The sequence below is a fragment of the Podarcis cretensis genome (genome assembly GCF_951804945.1).
Source record: "Podarcis cretensis genome assembly, chromosome: 10".
NCBI lineage: Eukaryota > Metazoa > Chordata > Lepidosauria > Squamata > Lacertidae > Podarcis > Podarcis cretensis.
The window spans coordinates 36,292,231-36,316,806 of record NC_137179.1 but is presented as its reverse complement, the minus strand read 5'-3'; the positions used below and the strand labels follow the sequence as shown (position 1 = coordinate 36,316,806).

General features: G+C 39.9%; 2 long non-coding RNA genes across 6 annotated transcripts in view; one reads left to right on the top strand and one right to left on the bottom strand.

The window, feature by feature from the left end:
- Positions 1-808: 808 nt before the first annotated feature.
- On the bottom strand, positions 809-23,867 carry LOC307224815. Of its 2 annotated transcripts, none has more exons than XR_013842760.1 (4): positions 23,620-23,867; positions 11,024-11,089; positions 5,141-5,264; positions 809-1,014 (listed from the first exon to the last, which is right to left on the bottom strand). It is a non-coding gene; the product is annotated as an uncharacterized lncRNA (long non-coding RNA). The 2 variants fall into 2 exon arrangements; XR_013842761.1 differs by lacking the exon at positions 809-1,014 and adding an exon at positions 1,328-1,578.
- Positions 3,796-24,576, top strand: part of LOC307224809 — a 76,154-nt gene continuing 55,373 nt past the window's right edge. For 2 of the 4 annotated variants that reach the window (XR_013842753.1, XR_013842754.1), the window contains exons 1-4: positions 3,796-3,921; positions 4,967-5,056; positions 10,310-10,375; positions 22,087-22,269. This is a non-coding gene — a long non-coding RNA (uncharacterized lncRNA). The remainder of the gene's footprint in view (positions 3,922-4,966; positions 5,057-10,309; positions 10,376-22,086; positions 22,270-24,576) is intronic. The other 2 variants (XR_013842752.1, XR_013842751.1) reach the window with 2 other exon arrangements.

Below are 24,576 nucleotides of genomic sequence, written 5' to 3'. Positions count from 1 at the left end.
TTTATCCTGCAGCTTTGATCTCTCAACCTCTAGTGGATGTTCAAGCTCATTTGATGGGGTCAAATTAAGCTTTCCTTTTTAGTAAAGGTAAAGATAAAGTGACCCCTGACCATTAGGTCCAGTCGTGGCCGATTCTGGGGTTGCGGCGCTCATCTCGCTTTACTGGCCGAGGGAGCCGGCGTACAGCTTCCGGGTCATGTGGCCAGCATGACTAAGCCGCTTCTCGCGAACCAGAGCAGTGCATGGAAATGCCATTTACCTTCCCGCTGGAGCAATACCTATTTATCTACTTGCACTTCGATGTGTTTTCGAACTGCTAGGTTGGCAGGATCAGGGACCGAGCAACGGGAGCTCACCCGGGGATTCGAACTGCCGACCTTCTGATCAGCAAGTCCTAGGCTCTGTGGTTTAACCCACAGCGCCACCCGCATCCTTTTTAGTAATGGTTTGCAATTTGCAATTTACATTCTGCATTGCTGCCACTCCAGTAATTTTGAAGGAACATTGAAAATTTGTAAACCAACACTTCCCAGGCTGCAGAAGGCCGCTTAAATATGTCACTAACCATTTGTAAACGTCATTGTGGGTGTATCCTTTCATACGCCCACACAGACGATTGAGTGATCACTGTCCCCCACCCCCTTAGTATAAGAAAATGTGTGCTTTCTGGGCAATGATTATTTTCTTCTAAAAGTGAATTACAGTAAGTTGAACAGATGTTTCACCAACTGTGTATGGAACTCATCTGAAAAAAGTGTATGAACCAGTATTTTTATTGTTTTAATAAAGCAATCATTATACCCACCGGTAAGGTTTGAAACTGGATTCTTAATAAGGGCATGTTCAACAGGCAAGGAGTAGATGGCATCACATGGTGCATTATGTTAGCATAATGAAAAATGTATCACTTAACATTGTTTGCATTATTCAGAGTTATACACATACAAGTGTCTGCTATAATCCCTTGCCAATATGTTGTCTTGGTAACCGGTTACCTGAACACCAGCTCAGCAGCTACAAGGAAACAAGTGTGGATAGTTATTGGCCACATTTAGTACAGAAATGGAAAACAAGCAATCTAACAAAAGATTAATATTTAATACACTTGCATATTCACTAACTTTGGTGTGCAAGTTTTGGTTGTATAAAGTAGAGCAGACTCTGCAATATGCAATACTTCCTTTCTATAAAAACATAGTCTGATTTGTAGCCAAGAGTTCCTTAAATGTATGATGAAAATTTTCTGGTAATGTGCATTTTAAAACCACCTTATGGTAAATTATCAAGAAAGCAGATTTTCCCCCAGTCCTTAGTAAGAATAGTGCAGCAGTTGCATTAATTTCTGTCCTTAATTAGTAACTGAATTCTGAGCCAGCAACTAGACTGGGTAAAGGAAGGGAACTTGCTAGAGACTAAAAAGCTTCTCTACTGGTTTTGAATTGACTTAACTTGCTGCTAAATATTTACCTCATGGCAGACAAATGGCCGCAAGTCACTATTAGCCAAGGCAAAACTTTCCCACATTAATAAAGCTGACATTATTTGAAATCTTCTTCAAGGAGATTTCAGAACTGACTGCTGAGGAAAAGAAATATTTCATTAGTGCATTTAAAAGCAAACTTTGGGAAAGACTGAGCTTAACAGTTTGCTCAGGATATGTGACCTTGGATTGTGTGTGCATGGGACACAGTGCCAGACCTTGCAAACATGGTCAAGGAGAGTATTTCCTGTGGTTCTGAGTAAGGTGCTAAAGATTAATGTGTCAGGGGGGCCACTAGGGGGCGCATCAGAAGATGGCTGACAATAACATCTCTCTGACCTACACGAGGTAATTTGGAGGCTGTGATGGGAGTAAATAGCCTCCCTACCCCCCCCCCAGGATTGTGGGGTGGGACTGCCCTTGCCTGCTGTGCCCTATACCACCCCCGAATTTGTGGGGATGGGGGCACTAGGCACAATGCCCTCCTGTGGGATTTCGGCACTCCTGGACGCCGTCTCTGATCCGCGCCACTAGCTGCAAGAACTTCAAAAGAAACAATTTGGATGAAGCGAATGCACATATTTCAAGGAAGAAGGGGGAGTAAAGACTGCTAACAGAAGAGATCTCTGATAAAACAAAAAGAGTCGAAGGAGCAAGTATAAATCACGAGAAGATACGCAAAGACTCGGTATGGCAAAGGGACTGATGGGGGAGGGGGAAAAAACCTTACTTTCTTTCTTATATGTGATTAAACAAGAACCCCCCCCCCACAAGTCAGAAATGTCGTTTTAAGGACTTAAGCTGTGGATTTAAGGCTGTGTGGAGATAAACTTTCAAACCAAAACATGTTTTGAGAAGAGCGTGGAATGTATAAGGGCTTTGGAATGACGCAGTTAAAAGTGCCGTCGCCATATTGGGAAGTTCTGTCGGAGGACTTAAGTCTGAGAGGAGAAATAGAGAAATAGAGCTGTTTTTATATTGTGGGTGAAATTCCTCAGTGGGACTTAAGAACGACAGTTCTGTAATTAATGATGGAAAGAGCGCTGTTATCTATGAAGGAGATGATATATGGAAACCATCTTGATTTGAGGATTGGAAGAACGGAAAAATTCACACAGGATTATTATTGGTGTTTATCGGCTTAAGGAGACTATCAGAAGAGATCATAAAGAAAAAAGAGAAAATATATGAACAAGAGGTGATGTGGAAACAGCAAGATAAGACTGGATAGAATTATGAACTTTGTTTGGACTGATTTGGACATTAACGCAGTAGCAAGAAGATGATCAGAATCCCCCTTCGGATCTTGAAATATGGGTCCCCTCAACAAAATTTAAAATTCGGCTTTGTAATTCGGAATTTATGTGATGTGATTTGATTTGATTTGATTGGCCGGTTAATAAAAATTATTTTAAAAAAAAGATTAATGTGTCACTGAAGGAGGAGTGAAAATACACCAACTAAAAATACTATTTCGGACACAGCACGTGCACATCTTGAGGCCACCTAGACCTTTTGACATGTAGTTTCGTGCTGATTGTTGCTAAGCAAATAGCCTGCGGGGGGCAAACTGGGCCAGAACCATGGTGCAGGGGAAGGGGGGGCATTAACACTTTGCCCCCACTGCACTCCTTACACTTGCTAGTCACAATGGGATGCAAGCTCCAATTCGTAGCAAGTTACGTGATGGCATCCTACATGACAATTTGGTATGCAAGCTACCCTAAGGAAAAACAAACATGACCTCCCTCATCGGTTGTAAACAGAACACAGGACTGGGTATTGACCCTTTAGCGTTAGTAGAGGGAAACCAGTGATTGGCAATACTGCATTTCCATCAGGACTGGAGAAAGGCTCTATATACAGCGTTGAAAGCCATTGCAAGGCAGCAAGGTGGTGGCATAGTATACACACATACTGTGCAGTGTCATGGGGATTAGTCCCAGGCACCCTAATGCCTACAAAATGATCTAGAGATGATGGGGGGGGGGGAGGCAGATGAGTTTTGAGAAGCTGGTTATGTCATTCCCAATAGGTCTGCCCAGTGCTTTTTTTCTTTTCTAAAAAAATGTTTAGGGCTACTCTCATTTTCCTACTCATATTGAAATACTGCCCCTCAATGAGGCCAAACTTAGATTCACAATTTTTTTAGGGATATGAGTACCCCTGTGTCCCCCCAGAAAAAAGCACTGGGTCTGCCCCACTAACATTGCAGAAGATGCTGCTGCTGTTGTCATCAGGGTACAGCCTCTCCCTGTGTCACAATGAGTGCAACATGTGTGAAGGCTCCCCTATGTAATACTGAATGCAAGTGAAGAGGGAAGGATGGGGGTGAGCAAAAGTTAAGGATGGGGGTTTGAGAGAGGACATTGTCAGTAAACAGCGCAGAGGGGAGCCATTTGTGGAATTTTCCACTGCAGAAAGAGAGGTTTTAAAAGGAGGTGAGTTTGCTAGAAAGAGTATTGAAGGGTGTTCAAGGTAAATGGAAAACACAGGATAGTGGCAAAAGGGAATACTGGGATCCAAATACGCAATAGGTTTGTGAAAAATTAGAAAAGGAGGAAAGAGAAGAAATACGGTAGTTCAGAGAAAGCGAGACCACCGCAGATGACTTCAGAGAAGCAACAACAGAAAAGGAAGGCTGGTGAGCGATTAAGCAATCAAATAAGGTTTTAGCAGTGAATAAAGGTGGGAAAAGGGGGAAATGCCCCAGTTTGTTGGGGGAAGAAAAGAGTCAGGATGACATACTGGAGAGGCATTGACCACAAGAAATGGTGTGTGTGTGTGGCTGCAGCTTGTGGGCGTATTGAAAGGAAAGATGAGACCTGTGCCTTTGCCATTCTCAGGCTGAGACAGAACATCCTAATGGGAATGCAAAAGAAACAGGGCGATGAAGGTGAAAGAGCAAGAGAAGTTATTAACATAAAGGTGACAGTGCGAAGAGAGGAGCACATATGAGCACCACCAGGGTGAATGCAGAATGGGAAACGCCGAGAGAGAGAGAAATAATGGGACTGTGCAGGACCATGATGCAATTCAGAAAGATGAAGATGAAGTGACGCTAAAATAGAAAAGGAATGGTGGCTTCTTGCCCTCTGCTTTCAATCATGCTCAGACACCCTCCTTCCCATTGTGGGATGGGGCAAAATGCCTCTGGGGTCTCACCTGCAGCATCCTTTGCAATGCATTCAGCCACCCTGTAAGCAAAGTCAAGTCACACACGATGTGCATTATATTGCCAAGAAGTAGAGAACTGCATGTAGAAAACTTTCCAGAAAACATCTGCCTATTTTAGAGATGGGAACATAACACTTAAACTTCAGAGATGTAATTATATATATCACCTACATATTAAAAAGCCTGAAAGACTGACTTACTGAATTCCAGGTGTGAGTTACAAGCAACAGTGAGATGCGATTAACTTTATGTCCCACTTGTAAACTTCACAGATGTATTTTAATTGATCTATGTTTCTATCTTGCTCAGTCTTCAAGGAACTCAGGGCAGTGTTCAAGGTTTTCCCTATGACTGCTTCAACTTCCTCAAACCAGTCTTAGGAAGTAGGTTAGGCTGCAAGTGAGTGAGTAGCTTATAGTCACCACCAAGCTCTACTGCCTTCCCTGCCACCACAGTCACTCCCCACACCGTCAGGAAGCTTACCAAGTGTTGGGTAGTGAGGCTTTTAGTCAAAAGGACTTTAGGACATTTGTTGTTGTTGTTCCTTGCCTTTTCTCCTGACAGGGACTCAAGGTGGCTTACAGATAAAATAGAAACAGTTAAAAACCTAGAAAAAGAAACCATAATTTAAAAATGTGTTTAGGTGGCTGGTTGACCCATTCTTTATTAGCTATAAATTTGGTATAGATAAGAATTAAGTTGAAATAATAAAATATTTTTTCTTTCTCTTTAGAAGTTCCAAAATGTTCAGGATTTTATGGACTCTAGGCTGGTTATAAACAACCTCTGCCTCTAATTGGATGTAGGCTTGTTTCTGTTCCTCAGATGCTGTGCTTAAAGTTATAGCAATACAGCCTGAAATGAGGTTTCAAATTTCTGTATGTGTGATTTTCTTTCTTTAAAAAGAGAATACTTCAAACAATGTTTGCAAATTGCTTGCTTAAAAAGCTGAAACATGCTCCAGGTCAACTGCTAGAGCAATTTCCCTTGTATTTTTTTGCCTCATGTATTTTGCCTAATTTCCCCTAGCTAATGAGGTTATGTGAGATTCCATCCTTCCCTGTATTTTCATTCTGGATCCAGAGCCTTGTGAGTGCTTGGATGTGCTAAATACATATGCACAAAGACCTCTGGGGTTTTTAATTGACATTTTGGAGTCTGAAACTGAAACAAGGAGAAATTAATTTTCTATGGAAATCTGTCTTCCTGGCTAGGAAACAGATTTAGTGAAATTAATCCTGCAGGTTATGCAGATCCCTGTCATGGCCAACCATACAGCCATTATAGTTCATACCTATGTTCGGGCTGAAGTGGGTAGCTGAAAGATGAAATGTTTCAACAACTTATTGGAGTGGTGCTCCCAATTTACCATTGCTAAACTTCTTTCTCCCCACCCCCCAACAAAGGGTATTTTCTGTGGGGTTTTTTTGGACCATCACTTCAAGCAACAGTGAAAACAACAGTATTAGCCTCCTGGTCACGATTTAGCACCCCCACATTGCCCTGAACTTAGCATTGTTCAGGGACATTGCAAGGAGCAATGTCATGGAAGCGGTGTTTCTTAAGATGAAAATGTGATGCTCCCTTGTTGTTTCTGCTGCTGGTTGCTGCATGTTGTTTCAGTAATCTGGTTATATTTATTGTATTGGATTGTGGTGGTTTTTTTTTTAAAGTATGTTATCATATTTGCTATTGTTTTGTTATAGTGTTATGAAATTGTTTTTTTACAGTGTTTGAAATACATCCCTGTTCCTTTGTCGCAAACCACTTGGAGCATGATTTTGTGTGTGTGGAAAACCAACTTCCAGATAAATGAACGACTGAGTGGGAAAATGGCGACCCCCACAAATAAAAAGCAGGGAAATTCTTATTTTATATATATATATAATATTTATTAAGGATTTTTTAATTACAACACACAAAACAAAACATACAAAAATGTCACATATCATAACATATTTTCTTGTCCTCTTTGGACTTCCTCACATCTCCCGCTCCTGCGTTCCAAATTTATAATAATTAAACCAGCAATTTATCGCCTTATCCTCACCCTGCAATCAATTTTTCCAATGTTATATCTTAAATTTTAGATATGTTTATTTCACTCTTTAATACATTAAACTTAGCCTAATAGTTATCTAAAAGTTTGATTTTTTCATGAATTTAACTTATCTTCATAATTCACTTCATCTGTTTTGATGGTGCCAAATTGTTTATGATCAAACATCCTGCTTAACATTCATACAATTTACAATATTTCTGCAAATAAATCTTAAATTTTCTCCAATCTTCTTCCACCGTCTCCTCTCCCAGGTCTCGGATTCTGCCCGTCATCTCGGCCAGTTCCATATAGTCTATCAGTTGCATCTGCCATTCTTCCAGTGTGGGTAGATCTTGAGTTTTCCAATGCTTGGCAACGAGTATCCTTGCTGCTGTTGTTGCATACATAAAAAATGTTCGATCCTTCTTTAACACCCCTTGGCCAACAATACCCAAAAGGAAGGCCTCTGGTTTCTTAAGGAAGGTATACTTAAATACCTTTTTCAGCTCATTATATATCATTTCCCAGAAAGCCTTCACTCTAGGGCAAGTCCACCAAAGGTGAAAGAACGTTCCTTCATTTTCCTTACATTTCCAACATTTATTATCAGACAAGTGGTATATTTTTGCAAGTTTGACTGGGGTCATGTACCATCTATATATCATTTTCATTACATTTTCTTTCAAAGCATTACATGCAGTGAAATTCAGCCCAGTAGTCCACAACTTTTCCCAGTCCTCAAACATAATATTATACCCAATATCCTGTGCCCACTTTATCATAGCCGATTTAACCGTTTCATCTTGTGTATTCCATTTTAACAGCAAGTTATACATTCTTGAAAGTACCTTAGTCTTAGGCTCTAACAGTTCCGTTTCTAACTTCGATTTTTCCACCTGGAATCCTAATTTTTTGTCAAGTTTAAAAACTTCTTTAATCTGAGCATAGTGTAACCAATCTCGCACTTTGTCTTTCATTTTCTCCTGACTCTGCAATTTCCAGTTGTCTCCGTCTTTTTCTAATATTTCCCAATACTTCGGCCATTTGGCCTCCATATTGAGTCTTTTCCGGGCCTTAGTTTCCAATGGTGAAAGCCACCTTGGAGTTTTGTTTTCCAATAAGTCTTTGTATTTTGTCCAGACATTAAACACTTCTTTTCTGACAATATGGTTCTTGAAATTCTTGTTAATCTTGACCTTGTCATACCATAAATATGCATGCCAACCAAACGCATTGTCAAAACCTTCCAAATCTAATACATCAGTGTCCTCGAGGAGCAGCCAATCTTTCAACCAGCAGAAAGCTGCTGATTCATAGTACAGCCTTAAGTCTGGCAGGGCAAAGCCCCCTCTTTCTTTCGCGTCAGTTAATATCTTAAACTTAATTCTGGGCTTTTTGCCCTGCCAGACAAATTTGGAAATGTCTCTCTGCCACTTCCGGAAACACTCTGTTTTGTCCACAATCTGTAATGTTTGAAATAAAAAGAGCATTTTTGGCAATACATTCATCTTTACAGCAGCGATTCGGCCTAACAAGGAAAGTTTCAACCTTGTCCAACTTTCTAAGTCTCTCTTAATTTCTGCCCAGCATTTCTCATAATTATCTTTAAATAGACTCAGATTTTTTGCTGTTATGTTTACCCCTAGGTATTTTACTTTTTTAACCACATTTAACTCTGTCTCTTTCTGAAACCGTTCTGACTCTGTAACTGTCAATTTTTTTCCCAATACCTTAGTTTTCTGCTTGTTTAGTTTAAATCCCGCTACCCGACCAAACTCTTGAATCAGTTGTAATACTTTTTTCGTACTAGATTCTGGCTCCTGTAGGGTCAAAACTAAGTCATCTGCAAACGCTTTAAGTTTATATTGCTTCGCTCCGACCTGAATTCCTTCAACCAGCCGGTCCCCTCTAATCATGTTCAAGAGCACCTCCAGGACCGAAATAAATAACAATGGGGAAATAGGACATCCTTGTCGTGTTCCTTTTTCAATTTTGAACTCTTCTGTAATCACATTGTTAACTATCAGTTTGGCCTTTTGTTCTGAATAAATTGCATCTATCCCATTTCCAAAACCCCGTCCCACTCCCATCCCTTCCAAATTTCCCTTCATAAATTTCCAGGAAATATTATCAAAGGCCTTCTCCGCATCTATAAAAATTAACACTGCTTTTGTATTGATATTTGTTTGCAAAAGTTCCAAAATATCAATAATGTTCCTTGTATTAGCAAACAAATGTCTGCCCGGGAGAAAGCCTGCCTGATCCTTGTGAATTACCTGATTCAAAACTTTTTAAAATCTACTTGCTAAAATGTCTGCAAATATTTTGTAATCCACATTTAGAAGGGAAATGGAGCGGTAGTTCTTAAGTTGAGTCTTTTCAGTTTCCAATTTTGGTATCAATGTGATAAACGCTTCTTTCCATGATTCCGGCGCCTTCTTCCCCTCCAAAATTTCGTTGCTAACCTCCAACAATGGTTGTATCAAATAGTCTTTCAATGTCTTATAGTACTTGGAGGTGAGCCCATCTGGCCCTGGAGATTTGCCCAATTGCATGTTCTGAATGGCTTGTTCAATCTCTTGTCGTGTTATTTTAGAGTTCAGGATTACTCTATTTTCTTGTGACAGTTTTGGTAGTCCATTCTTTATCAAAAATTGTTTTATCTCAGCCTCATCTTGCGGCCCTTGAGTATATAGTTTTTTGAAATATCTCTGGAAGCATTTTCTGATATCCACAGGGTTCTGAATGTTTCTTCCTTCAATCTCTAAATTTGTAACTGTGTTTAGTTTTTGTCTCTTCTTCAACTGCCATGCTAGCAGTTTCCCACATTTATTCGCCGATTCAAATGTTCTTTGTTTCATTAGTTTGACTTTCCACTCTATTTCCTGGTTTATCAATTTGGAATATTGAAAAAGCAGGGAAATTCTTTTTATGGGGGGCAGGGAGTTGAGGGGAAACAAATTGCAAAGAAATTATCAGAAAAATGACCTCTGAGTAATGTTGTCTCAGCTCATAGGATAAGTATTCCGATTACAGGGTGTGATTCCTCCTCATAGGCCTGAGCCTTTGGCACCTCTTGTTTCGGGGAAATAAGCACTAACCTTGAGGCGGGGGGAGGGGAATCATCATCACAAAATGTTGATGCTGATGGATGCCTTATTTATGTGCACTGTTGTCTTATGTAAATCTAGCTACAGCCCTTAATGGTGTGGTGCCACTTTGATTTACACTGTGAAAGCGAGTGTGTGGGAGTATGGCAGTGTTAAAAACTTTCTGGTAACAAACAGCAGGTTGCCTTATGTTACCAGCATTAGCATTTGAGTTCACTGCGGCTGAACTCAATTTGTATCAGTGGAGATTTATATCAAGCAGTGGGAAGGCAGGTCATATCCCACTGCCGTCTGGCAGAATTAGCATCAAGAATCTAGACCATTACAGCAACAAATAAAAGGTAGTTAGAGGAATAAGTCATGTTCTATCAACTCCTTGTAATGGTCATTCTAATGCTATGGTGTCTCCTAGACCTATTACTTTAGTTTTCAGAGAAAAATCAATCTCTCCAGATTATTTCATTATAACTTTCTTTTCTTTTTTCTTTTTTCTTTAAACAGTTTGGATCATGAAACTTCTTCACCGCTTATAGTAAAATGCCTTTAGGTTTAATTATCATGATGGAAGTACATCTTTATACTTTTTTATATATCAGTAGGAGTTAGTGTTCAATATTTCTTTTCTATATTGGGCAGCTTATCAGCTAAGCATTTTTTCAAATATGTGTTTATGATCCAGACTATATTTTATATGTATTCATTACATTTGTAGCCTATCTTTCATCCTAATGCATATAGGTTTGTACCTCCCCAAAGCCTCATTTAAGCTCAAAACATTCAAGATTCCCGTATGGACTCCTTATTTACCAGTTATAGATGTGAATAAAGAAGGATGTTTAACACTGCAATCCTATACATGTCTCTCAAAACGAAACCCTACAGAGTTCGATCGGAGTACTTAAAAATTACTTCAAGTGTTCTTCAGACTACAATATCTACTCAACAAAGTAAATAAATAGATCAGCAAAGCCACACAGTTTTCAAGGAATAATATACTACAGGGTAGACTTAGAAAAGAAAATGAGAGACCACCACTTTTCACTTACCGCTTCCAATTAAAAACACTCAAAACTATAATTAATGACCTACAGTTCATCCTGGACAATTTCCCTTTCACATACTGTGCATAGACCCAGATGTGACTCTGTCCCTATGTCTACTCTAGTAACATGATTGCAGAACCTAATAATGTCATCCAAAACATTGATCACTCACTTGTCTTCCATTCCTTCCTCTGCCAGCGATGTCCTTTGTCATTCTACATAGCACAAACTAGCCAGTCTGTACGCAAAAGAGTAAACAGAAACAAGTCTGGTATCAAAAATGGCAATACCCCCAAACTGGTGGGTGAATATTTCAGCCTCTTGGGATGCTCTGCAACTGACCTTAAGTTGGCCATACTGGAACAGAGGAACTTTCACAGGAGATTACCATGTGAAACTGCTGAATTAAAGTTACAGATAGGTAGCCGTGTTGGTCTGCCATAGTCAAAACAAAAAAAATTCCTTCCAGTAGCACCTTAAAGACCAACTAAGTTAGTTCTTGGTATGAGCTTTCGTGTGCATGCACACTTCTTCAGAAGTGTGCATGCACACGAAAGCTCATACCAAGAACTAACTTAGTTGGTCTTTAAGGTGCTACTGGAAGGAATTTTTTTTGTGCTGAATTAAAATTCATCAAGAGATTCAGTGTTATCTCTTGTGGATTGACATAAGTTAATTGCCTTAGCAATGACAGAATGTCTGTGCTAATTCTGCATTACAAAGATTTCTGCAAATGTGAATGAAGGCTGGCAATATGACCAGAGGAGGAATGACCACTGGGAGGAGCACAGAGAGAAGAAACGCTATGGTGCATCTTTGTAGTACCACAACTACTGGGCACCTTCATCTGCCCCAACTGCAACAAAACACGTCTCTCCCATATTGGTCTCTACAGCCAATATGGTCTGTGTTATTAGCAACAACTGGCTTGTGTGCGTGTGTGTTAACTAGTCACTGCTAATAATGTAATATCACTGTCTATACTTTTCCACAGGGACGCAGATGGCGCTTTGGTCTAAACCACTGAGCCTCTTGGGTTGGCCAATCAGAAGGTCGGCGGTTCAAATCCCTGCGACGGGGTGACCTCCCATTGCTCGGTCCCTGTTCCTGCCAACCTAGCAGTTCGAAAGCATGTCAGAGTGCAAGTAGATAAATAGGTACCGCTCCAGTGGGAAGGTAAACGGCATTTCCGTGCGCTGCTCTGGTTTCGCCAGAAGCGGCTTAGTCATGTTGGCCACATGACCCGGAAAAACTGTGGACAAAAGCCGGCTCCCTTGGCCTGTAAAGTGAGATGAGCGCCACAACCCCAGAGTTGTCTGTGACTGGACTTAACTGTCAGGGGTCCTTAACCTTTTTTAAAAAACAAAAAACAAAAAACCCAAAAACTTTCCCACATTTCCTTTCCTTCTGACTTCACTGTTTACAATCCCCCACCACATACACCTGCAACTTTGGATAATGGCTCATACATCTGGTGAAGTATACTGAAGTCCTCAAAACCTTATGTCACAATAAATTGTTTAGTCTTCAAGATGCTACAATACCATTTTTTTTCTGCAGTAGACTAACACAATTACAGTAGTCTTATGGAGACTAATTCAGAAGTAAGTATTCAGTTAGACTTACTCCTAAAGAAAATGTGTATAGTACTTCACGTTTAGTCTAGTTGGAGTTTATCACATGCTATCTTGAATTTAACATTACAGGGAGATTATATGAAGGGCAGAAGATACATTTTATGGAGAGAATCCTAGTAATTATTTTGCCTCAACCACTTATGCAACTTAGAAAGAAGCTGGATAAAATTCTAATTATGAAATTTGGAAACCTTTTTACTTGGCTGTGGGGGAGGATTCAAAAGAAAAGTATAAATATGCATGATATTTAGTGTCCATTAACATCATCCTACACCTGTCTAATTTACTGTAGCAATTATTATAGGTAAACTGAAAAAACCCTTTTTTTATAAAAAAAATAGTTATTAAAATTTTAAAGGTTACAGAAAGAAAAAGTGAAAATACCACATTAAACAAAAACAAAACAACACATCACAATATTAAAAAACAGAAAAATAAAATCCATTAAACAGAAACAAAAACACAAAGAAAAATACAGCAAATCTTCTCATTACTTATCTTTCATTAGCTTATTTCCTTGACCTCCTCACACCTCCCTTTTTTGTATTCTAGATCAATTATCCATTTCAGCAAATCCTTTCCCTCTTTTAAAATTTTAGTCCTGTAAATTATCTTAATATAATGTAACTTTACTTTTCCTCCTTTCACCAATTAACAGTCAGTTATTCCCAAATCCTTTATAGCATTCCTGCTAAAATCATATAATATTATTCCAACATCCTTCTAACAGTTGTTAATTTTACAATGTTTCTGTATATAGTCTTTAAATTTCTTCCAATCTTCCTCCACCAACTCTTCTCCCTGGTCTCGGATTCTGCCAGTCATTTCCGCCAGTTCCATGTAGTCCATCACCTTCATCTGCCATTCTTCCCGGGTGTGTAAATCTTGTGTCTTCCAGTACTTTGCAATAAGTATTCTTGCTGCTGTTGTGGCATACATAAAGAAAGTTCTGTCCTTCTTTGGCACCAATTGGCCGACCATGCCCAGGAGAAAGGCCTCTGGTTTCTTCAGAAAGGTATATTTAAATACCTTTTTCATTTCATTATAGATCATCTCCTAGAAAGTCTTAATCCTTGGGCACGTCCACCAGAGGTGAAAGAATGTACCTTCGGTCTCTTTACATTTCCAACATTTATTATCGGGCAGATGATAGATTTTTGCAAGCTTGACTGGTGTCATGTACCACCTGTATATCATTTTCATTATATTCTCTCTTAAGGCATTACATGCCGTGAACTTCATACCTGTGGTCCATAACTGTTCCCAGTCAGCCATCATAATATTATGTCCAACGTCTTGTGCCCATTTAATCATAACAGATTTCACCGTTTCATCCTGAGTATTCCATTTCAACAGCAAGTTATACATTCTTGACAAGTTCTTAATTTTAGGATCTAGCAGTTCTGTTTCCAATTTTGATTTTTCCACCTGGAAGCCATTTTTTTGTCCAAATTATATGCCTCCATTATCTGGTAATAATGAAGCCAATCTCACACTCTATTTTTTAATTTTTCAAAACTCTGCAATTTTAGTCTGTCTCCCTCTTGTTCCAAAATTTCCCAATATTTCGGCCATTTGGCCTCCATATTGAGCTTTTTCTGAGCCTTCACTTCCATTGGTGACAGCCACCTTGGGGTTTTATTTTCAAGCAAGTCCTTATATCTTATCCAAACATTAAACAGTGCTTTTCTGACAATATGGTTTTTAAACGCTTTATGTGCTTTGACCTTATCATACCACAAATATGTATGCCACCCCAAAACATTGTTAAAACCTTCTAAATCCAACACGTCAGTGTTCTCAAGAAGCATCCATTCTCTCAGCCAGCAAAATGCAGCTGATTCATAATAAAGAGGGCAAATCCACCTCTTTCTTTAGCATCAGTTAATATCTTAAATTTTATTCGAGGCTTCTTGCCCTGCCAGACAAATCTAGAAATATCTCTCTGCCACTTCTTGAAACACTCCATTTTATCCAAAATTTGCAATGTTTGAAACAAAAACAACATCCTTGGCAATACATTCATCTTTATCGCAGCAATTCGGCCTAGCAATGATAGCTTCAGGTTTGACCATATTTCTAAATCCTTTTTCACTTCCATCCAACATTTTTCATAGTTATCTGTCAGGGAACTGCCATCGGAGCTTAAGGTGGTGGAGAGGCTCTCGGATGCTGGGAGACCTTCTGATGCTGAGGAGGGAACCAGCAGGGGGAGAGGGAGAGCTTCCGCGGAAGCAGGAGGGGAGGCGGAGGAGACAGAGTCGGAGGTGAGGCTCAGAGACGCTTCCAGCGAGACCAGTGGGGAGAGCTCAGGACCTCCCCTGGGAACGCCTACTCTGCGCAGAAAGCTGTCATGTAGGGAATCAAGGAGGAGACTTTCTGTCAAAGAACTTTTATGCTGGAAGAAATTCAGGAAATGCCCACTGACGGATCCTGCCAGCGATTAAGGCAGCCATGCACTGATGGCTGCGCGGAGAGGGAGAGTTTTAAAACTAACTACAAAACTGTGAGAGTTTTAGCGCTCACGCACAAGCAGCCCCCCTTATCCCATTACATTATCCTTAAATAAGTTCACATTCTTAGCAGTCATGTTAACCCCTAGGTATTTCACTTTCTTAACCAGTGTTAATCCTCCTTCTGAAACCTCTCTCTCTTAGTCGCTGTTAAGTTTTTCTCTAAAACCTTAGTTTTCATCTTGTTCAACTTAAAACCCGCTACCTGGCCAAATTCTTGAATTAGTTCCAGTACTCTTTTAGTACTAGATTCTGGCTCCTGTAATGTCAATACCAAATCATCAGCAAATGCTTTCAGTTTGTACTGTTTGGCTCCAACTTGTATACCTTTAACTGTTTGGTCCCTTCTAATCATATTTAAAAGCACCTCCAGGACCGGTATAAAAAGCAATGGAGAGATTGGGCAACCTTGCCGTGTTCCTTTCTCTATCTTAAATTCTTCCATCACTACATTGTTCACAATTAATTTAGCCTTTTGTTCTGAATAAATTGCACCTATACCATTTTCAAAACCTTGACCAACCCCCACCCCCTGTAAATTTTTCTTCATAAAACTCCAAGAAATATTGTCAAAGGCTTTCTCCGCGTCCACAAATATCAAAACTGCTTTAGTATTGATATTCACTTGTAACTTTTCTAAAATGTTAATTATGTTCCTCGTGTTGTCAGACAAATGTCTGCCCGGGAGAAAGCCTGCTTGATCTTTATGAATTTCTTCTACTAGTACCTTTTTTAATCTTTTGGCCATAATATCTGCAAAAATTTTATAATCCACATTAAGCAAAGATATGGGGTGGTAGTTCTTAAGCTGTGTCTTCTCAGACTCTGTTTTCGGTATAAGTGTAATATAAGCTTCCTTCCACGACCCTGGTTCCCTTTTCCCTTCCAATATTTCATTACAAACTTCCTTTAATGGGTGTATTATCAATTCTTTCAGTGATCTATAGTATCTTGAAGTCAAACCGTCGGGTCCTGGAGATTTGCCTAATTGCATATTCTGGATGGCCCATTCTATCTCTTTCTCCGTTATTTTGTAATTCAACAATAGCTTATTTTCTTGAGAGATTTTTTGTAATCCATTTATTTTCAAGAAACGATCAATGTCCATTTGTTTCTGGGTTTCCTGTGTATATAGTTGTTTAAAATACCTCTGAAAGCACTTTCTAATCTCCGCTGGATTCTCTATATTTTTTTTCTTCTACTTCCAAATTTGTAATAGTGTTAAGTTTCTGTCTTTTTTTCATTTGCCAAGCCAGAAGTTTTCCACATTTATTTGCCGATTCAAATGTCTTTTGTCTCATCTGTTTAATTTTCCATTCTATTTCCTGGTTCATCATTTTCATATATTGTACTTGATGCAACTTTATCTCTTTCAGAATCTCCTGCGACTTTGGTTTTGCTCTCAATTTCTTCTCTCCTTCCTTTATTTTCTCCAAGATCTTATCTTTTTTCTCATTTTGAACTCTCTTTTGAATCGTATTCTGTTGTATCAAAAATCCCCAAATTACTCTTTTTTCTACAGTAGTGTTCATATTTATCTCAAAATAGTCTCTCAGATTTTTTTGGGCCTTCTTAGTCACTTCTTCATTCCTAAACAATGTGTCATTCATCCTCCATCTGAAGGAACCAATTGGTGTTAGTTTCAATTCCACCTTTACAGCATTATGGTCGGAGCAAGTTTTAGGGCATATTTCCACCTTTCTAGTCTTTGGAGCCAGCCCTCTAGTTACCCAAATTTGATCAATTCTTGTCCATGTCATTTTTGCCTCGGAGAAGAAGGTTCCCTCTCTTTCCAGAGGGTTTTTAATTCTCCAAATGTCAACTAAATCCATATTGTCAGTCATGTCAAAGAAAGTCTTTGGTAATCTACCATCCTTAGTGACTACCTGTCTCTGTGCCTTGTCCATGTTTGTAGACACCACTCCATTCATATCCCCCATCAAAATCATATTATAGTCCATATAGTCCATCAGAGTCTCATGTAACTTCTTAAAAAATTCCGATTTCCCCTCATATGGTGCATAAATGCCTAATATCAAAAATTTCTCTCCTTGTGATTGGATTTCAATTGCTACAAATCTTCCTTGGTCATCTTTAAAAAGAAATTTCGGTGATAGGCTCTCCTTTGCGTAAAGTACTACTCCTCTTTTTTTAACTTTGTCTGATGAAATGAACTCATGTCCCAATCTTTTATTTATCAATATTTTCCTATGTAGCCTTATCACATGTGTTTCTTGTAAACAAATTAAGTCCAATTGTTCTTTTTTTAATACATGAAAGACTCTTCATCTTTTTTCAGGGGAGTTCATCCCATTAACATTCCAACTTAATATTTGCAGTGCCATGATCTAGTTACTTTAAATCTCCTCCAACTGCGCCCAGTGCTTGCTGTTGTTCTGTCGGTGGTGCTGATATCCCTTTCACTGGGCAGTCCAGTCCAAAAGATAGCTTTGCTATGTCCAGTATAGGTGATCTTCTGTCCAGTACTCTTTGCTCTAGTCCTCTATCTGGTGATCGTCTGTCCGATACTCCTGGTTCTTTTCCAAGTCCCTTCCGTGGTTGCTCAGAAATTTTTCTTTGTCCTCAACTGATCTTATTTTTATTTTCCTTCCTTTAAAGCTAAAGGATAGGCCTTGGGGAAATTTCCATCTAAAGATGATTCTGTTCCTTCTCAGCAGAGCAACCAAATCTCCATAATTGGACCTAAGGTCCAAAAGGTATTTCGGAATATCTTTAAATATTTCCACTCTTGTCTGCAGTATTTCCAAAGTCTTCTGAAAGTGCCAACCCAAAATTTTATCTCTCTCTTCTTTAGATCAGAGGGTAATCAGTCTCTTACTCTATTCTTCTTCCCTCCTCTTCCAAGCCTAAAGGCACTCACAATTTTCACTCCTTCTTGTTCCAAATCCAAATTCCAAAACTCTGTCCTTCTCCAATTAAGGTACAGCTCTGATCCTCAAGTTCGTCTGTTTTTCCTTGAGCTCAATCATAGAAAGAATCAGCTTATGGTCCTCAACTTGTCTCTGTATATCTGGGACTCTCTTTGTTTCTAATTGAATTACCTTGACTTCCACAGCAGCCACTTTTTCCTTAGTTTCCTCTGCAATCTGACGGGTCGAAGCAGATTCCTGTATCAATTTCTGTATAGCTTCTATGTTGGTATTCACCTTTTGTCCCAAACTATTTATACTTTCTGTATTTATATCAATTTTGGTATTTGCAGCATCCACCTTCGCATTTGATGCATCCACTTTTACATTTGTCGCTTCTACCTTCCTGCTAAGATTTTCCAAAGCTTCATTTATCTTACCTAATGCAATCGCTAAAGCTTCTTCTGATGTCATTCCTCTTGGTTTAGGTTGTGTTGGTACAGCTGCAGGTGAGGCAGAAGGACCAGATGCTGACGCTCTTCGCTGCTAAGACTTCCCAGATCTTGTTGTTTTTTCTGGGAGTGACGAGTCTATTTTTTCTTTCCCATCTGCCATAACACTCAGAAAATCCAAGGTCAGTCCCACAGTCAAGCAGTTTTATCTTTCTAATGGAAAATTCCCCTGATCCAACTCTTATAACAGTTTCCAAAACTTCCTCTAGGGGGAAACCGTTACAATCCGTACTTATATTGATCCAAAATAACTCCTTTTAAAGCATAACTTAAGCAGGAGATTTAGTTTCAATTTTTAGTTACTTTCTTTCTCCCTTTAAAGTCAGAGGGGGACAGTTAGAAACAGTTGAATACAATGTATCTCTCTTTGGCAGCTAACAGTCAGATACAGCAGCCTTATTGTCCTATTTGCAGCCCGTTCCCAGGTTCTGAGCAATGGAATTTTAGCTTCCTTCCCTCTCTCTCACAGGTATAAATAGTCTGAAACTCCCCCCCTCTTCTCCTGCTTCCAGGGGGAGATTTACTATTTTTGGAGGTTGAAATTAATCCTTTCCAATCGGCTTTCCAAGACTCTAGCTTGCAGCCTCTTTGCTTTGTTCTATTTACAAAAGCGGAAGGCGGACTTCCTGTTTATGTCTCCCCGCTACAATTCCGAATTGAGTCTTTCTTCTGTTAAAAGTTTCCAATTTGTTCTACTCACGGGTAGTGTCTTTTAGAATCCAATTGTTCACAGGAAAAAGTCAGCGCTCTCCGGCAACGGCTGCGTGGCTTCACTCCGTGGGAAAAGCAGTCGATTCACAGCACCGCGCTGCTCACCCCACTTCACTCCGGAGACCCGAAAACGGGTTTCCCCGTGAGTAGGGGAGGCGCAAAGGGTGCCCGCCAAATCCCACGTTCACAGGCTTCACTCGCCTGTGATTTCTGAAGGGTCTCTGCCTTTGCCGTGACGGCTAGACCCGATTTTCACGGAGTAAATTCCTCCTAGTCAGAGGAATTCCGCCATTACCGATGGCGCTAACCCGGAAGTCGGTAAACTGAAAAAACCTGACCTATTGATTCTTACACCTTTTAGCATCCAGAAATAAATGAATAACATTTGAAAATGTTGAAATGTCTTCGTTTTTCACTGGGTTGCTGGGCAGTTTCAACAGTGGCTACATCTGGAAGATAGTGCTGTATTTCTCAAAAATATATGTTTTCTATTTTTTTCTGTTTTAAGATGCACATTACCAAGTTGCTTATATTGATTTGCTGGTCAGATTTAGGAAACCAGCTAATCTCGTTTCATAAGAACTTTGAAAAGGCCATGCTGTCACAAGACATCTAAATCAGCAATTCGCCGGTGACAGTGACCACTGCTATATGCTTGTGAGCTATCACAACTATCAGAATCATAAACTTTATAGACACACTGGACAATATACAAATGAGGCTGTAGTTTTTGTTCACTTTGCCTAAGACAATTTGCTCATCATGTTGTCCTAAGGTTTGTCTGGCTTGGTTTTGATACGGTTTTGATACTGTTTACCCTGCAGGTCTAACAACATAGAATCATTGGATTAAAGTTGGAAGGGGCTCTGGTGGTCCAACGCCACTCCAATGCCCTGCTCAATCTAGTAGTTTTACAGGTACAGCATCTCGTGTCTTAGATAAAAGATATACTGCTTTCGACAAAATGTCCACAGATGTGCTCTGAAGGCACCATCCAATATTGAAACTTCAGCTTCAGGGCCGGCAATCCCAGAGGAGCCACAGAAGCAACTCTAGTCCACATTGCTTAAAATTTTGGGGTCTAATAGACCCAATTTGAGTGGCATGACTCAAATTGATTAATTTTTTGGGGGGTATATATTTCAACAACCCCCAAGTTTGACAGTTAGTAGTACAGATGCTGTAAAGGTGTGGTGATCTGTCATGGAACAACCCCATTGAAGAAGATAACAGTGGTTACCCAGATCTCATTGCTGGTTGCGAAGGGGCCTTCATAAGAGTTCAAGATTCAGGGCCCCAAAAATGTAGGCTTGCCACTGCTCACCCCAACTGGACATCAGCCGTCCTCTCATACCATTCCCATTCTGTCACACTTCTAGGGATCATCACCAGCTTCACTCTTCCCTTGCTGTTCTTCAGCAGTACATCCACCCAAGGTGGTAGTGGGCAAAAACAGCCTTATCCACTGGAATAGAAATTCTGCACCTTTCTAAAAAGGCTTTCTTAGAAAAATGCCCTGGTAGCACACATTCACATGCACACATGTGAATTTTGGAAGTATTTTCTCCTCCTCCTCTGGGTTATACATAGGACAACAGGTTCATGTGCTACGCATCTTACAATCTAAAATTCAACACAGAATTATATAATTATAACACAGAAACTTGTACCCCCTAAAGAAAAGCACTATACAAAAATATTATTCTGCCCTGCACATCCTCTTTAACCACCCCACCCCTCTTGCCACTTTATTTGTGATTTTTCTGCCTTCTAATGTATTACATAATAAGTACCAACTGCAATGCTGAGGCAAGAAGTTTCAATACAATGTCACACTTTGTTAATTAAACAGCAAAGAGAAAATATAATTAGGTATGTTCTCTTACTTGGCTAATTAAGAATGATCCAGAATGCGAAATAATGATTTTAAACAACTGATGAATAGGGAGGAAAGTAATTTAGTTCAAATGGCAAAGCATGTGTCAGCCTTTGAACAGAAAGTGAGGTATTCAAGACAGGCTGACTTGCTTCTGTCTGCTTTGACATTTCTCATCTTGACTGTGCAAGGTTTCTTCAGCTTTTATTTCTTAAATAACAATGGATATAGAAGCAGTGATACTTGAAGTGGAAAGCTCCATGGAGAATCTCTAGCGTATTTTAATTGCACTTGTTTTAATATCTCAGTTAATAGTGGAACACAACGACTGTGGCGTGGTGTCCCTATTTACCAGGAATGTTCTGGATTTAGAGAAGTCATCCCGGTTTCTGAATTGATCCCGGAATGTCAGGCTTTTCCTTAGGACATCCCTATTTTCATCAGAGAAACGTTGGAGGGTATGGTAGGATGTCCCTATTTTCACTGGAGGGTATGGAGTTATCCAACCTCGAAGCCGTCTGACAGCAATCCTGTATATGGAAGTTTTTTTAAAAAATGTTTAATGTTTTATTATGTTTTTACATATGTTGGCAGCTGCCCAGATAGGCTGGGGCAACCCAGTAAGATTGTGGGGTATAAATAGTTAAATTATCATTATGGAATGGGATGTCCCTATTTTCATCAGAGAAATGTTGGAGAAATGCACTCCCCACATTAACCATGATCTAAAACTAAAGCTTGTTCTATGGCTTACAGCTTGTGGTTTGTCACAGAGGGCTAAACCATGAGCTGGAATTTGGATGACATGTTAAGCCAAACCATGACTTCGTGCAGCAGAAAGACTGGAGAGGAACAAAGTGGTCATAGTTTCCTCTCCTAGAATGTGTACGGCCGTGTGTCTGCACTATGCCATGGTTTGGCTTAAGTATAATGTGCAAAACAGGTCAATGTCTTTTTCCTGAGATATTAAACATACCGAACTCATTTGTCAAACATAATCAAGCAGTGGCACCATTATGCACTGAAAAGGTTTCAGTTGAAAGGAAATAATCAACAGATATCTTCTAATTTCTCGTTGGCTCTGATTTGGTGTATATCGATCAATTACCTTTGCAGATGTAGCCTAATTATTCAAAGTCACACAGGCCTTCCTGGATGTTAAGACTGATTTTCTTTACTGACAAAATGTCTAAAGATCACCAGGAGGTGCAACAACAACAAAAAAAATCTATTGTTCTACTGCGTTCCAATCCTGTTAAATCAACTTGCTGTTCGTGATAAATTAAGCCTGCACTGCAGGTCAGTGAATTTCTATTAACTGCTTATTATGGGAGAAAGTAAACTAGCACCATCAAGAACTTTGCACATCAACCAAGGCAAGCTGTCACTCTGTTTAACTTTTACAATAAATGCCCCTCAGACTCTCACATGTGAAGTAAGAAACACTATTTGGCATTTAAACTTTAGTTGCCAGCACACATTAAAGCAAATAATCAACGTGGATTGATTACACCTTCTGACATCAAAAGGTCAGAAATTGCTATGGTGCGTGCGTGTCTTAAAGTGATATATACTTAGTTGATTTATAAACCAATTGCTTTAAAGAATAATTTCCCCAGTTGTTTAATTTATATAATGAGCAGCCTCCTAAGATAAGAAGCAAGCAGCATTACAAATTGAAGCTACTCTTTTTACTCATTTTTTCTTCCTGCTAAATTCTTTTTTTTTTTTAATAATTTTTATTAACTGGCCAATCACATCAAATTAAATCACATCATATAAATTCCGAATTACAAAGCCAAATTTTTAAATTTTGTTGGGGGAACCCATACTTCAAGATCCAAAGGGGAATTCAGATCATCTTCTTATTACTGCGTTAATGTCCAAATCAGTCCCAATCAGTCCAAACAAAGTTCATAATTCTATCCAGTCTTATCTTGGTGTTGCCACATCATATCTTGTTCGTATAATTTCTCTTTTTCCTTTACGATCTCTTCTGTTAGTCTCCTTAAGCCGATAGCAAGTGTAATAATCCTGTGTGGATTTCCCGTTCCTTCTTCCTGCTAAATTCTTAACTGCTTCTGCTGTTACATATAAAATAAAAAATGTAAGAATTATGAAACTTATATAGAAACCCAAAATAATCCTGTTATTCATTCCAATTGGCAATGTTTTATGTTTTCTCTCATGTGTGGGGAATGGAAATAATTTAGAAGGTGATACAGCCATGCCTGTAACAGTGCCAGAAGCTAGGCAATAATCCTATATATGTCAATTTAAGTAAGTCGTAGAGAATTCAAAGGGACTTACTTCTAGGTTAGTGGATAAAGGTTTGCTACCTGGAAATATCTTACTACTGATAGCTGCTTCTCAAATGGAACATTACAAAAGGAAGCCTGAGATTCTATGAAAATGAAAATGTAGATCCTTCTTTATTGATTTTTTTGATCATTATTTGACTACACCTTTCAAGTTCTATAAAGTATATAAATAACCATACCCAATCTCGCATTCACCCCTTGCTCCTGTTTATGTATAAACTTGGAGTCAGGCCAAGCCAAGTTATATATTTTTAACAGTGTGGCTTGAACCTGAATTTGGGATGAAGACAGACAGATGTTCTAAGTCTGCAACACTATGCACATTTACCTGGGTATAAACTACCAGAAACAGTGAGGCTCTGGGCAGCAGTGTCCATTGAGGTGGTTCTCTGGTGGCCACCATTTGCCACCAATGCCTGTTCCAAGACCATCAAGAGGAGAAGGGCAAGCCCACACTTTCTAACAACCAATGGCAACAGAGTAAGCAGGGATTGACTCAGTCATCACAATGCAACATGTGGTTGCTGACTGGATGGAAGCTCCTGGCATGAGCATGGGCTGTTAGCTAATCAGCTAGCCAGTAACCAGCCACCAGTCACTACTGCAGGGCAATTCAAGTCCGCCCTCATCTGTCATCTTCCCCTCTACCTCCCAACAGTTCTGATATGGGCATGTTCCTTCCCTGCACCCTTCATTACAATACTGTGGTAATAGTGGTTCCAATCCAAGAACCAGCTCACCAGTGACAGAGGTTGCCAAGGTGATGGTATGTGTGTGACAGGAAAAGAGTGTATTTGGCAGCAGTGGCGCTGCTAGCCGCTCGGGTGCCCGGGGCGGCGCACGCACCCGGCACCTGGGGGCGGGGAGAGTTAGGGCAGGGCACACTGTGCAAAGCCTCTCCGCTGCTGCTGTAGGGCAGCTGAGGGAGAGGCGGTGAGCAGACGCAAGCCCCACGCTGCTGTTTCAGGCAGTGTGGAGCCTGCAGGCGACCAAGCCACCATGTCACTCCCAGGAGAGATGTCTGGCTTGGGCACGCTGCAGGCCCTGCAGTGTGGCACCCAGTGCCAGCCACGTTTTGTTGCGCTTGTTGACTGAACTAAAAAGTTTTGCAAGCCCATTTTTTTTTTAAAAAACCCAACTTCATATTTTTGCCATTTTGACACTCCCTCATTGATGACACCCGGTGCGGTTGACACCCACCACACCCACCCTTCCTACACCACTGTTTGGCAGGAGCCTTGAGTCTTTAGCTGGGAACAAGAGAGGAGCACCATTTCCGGCAGGC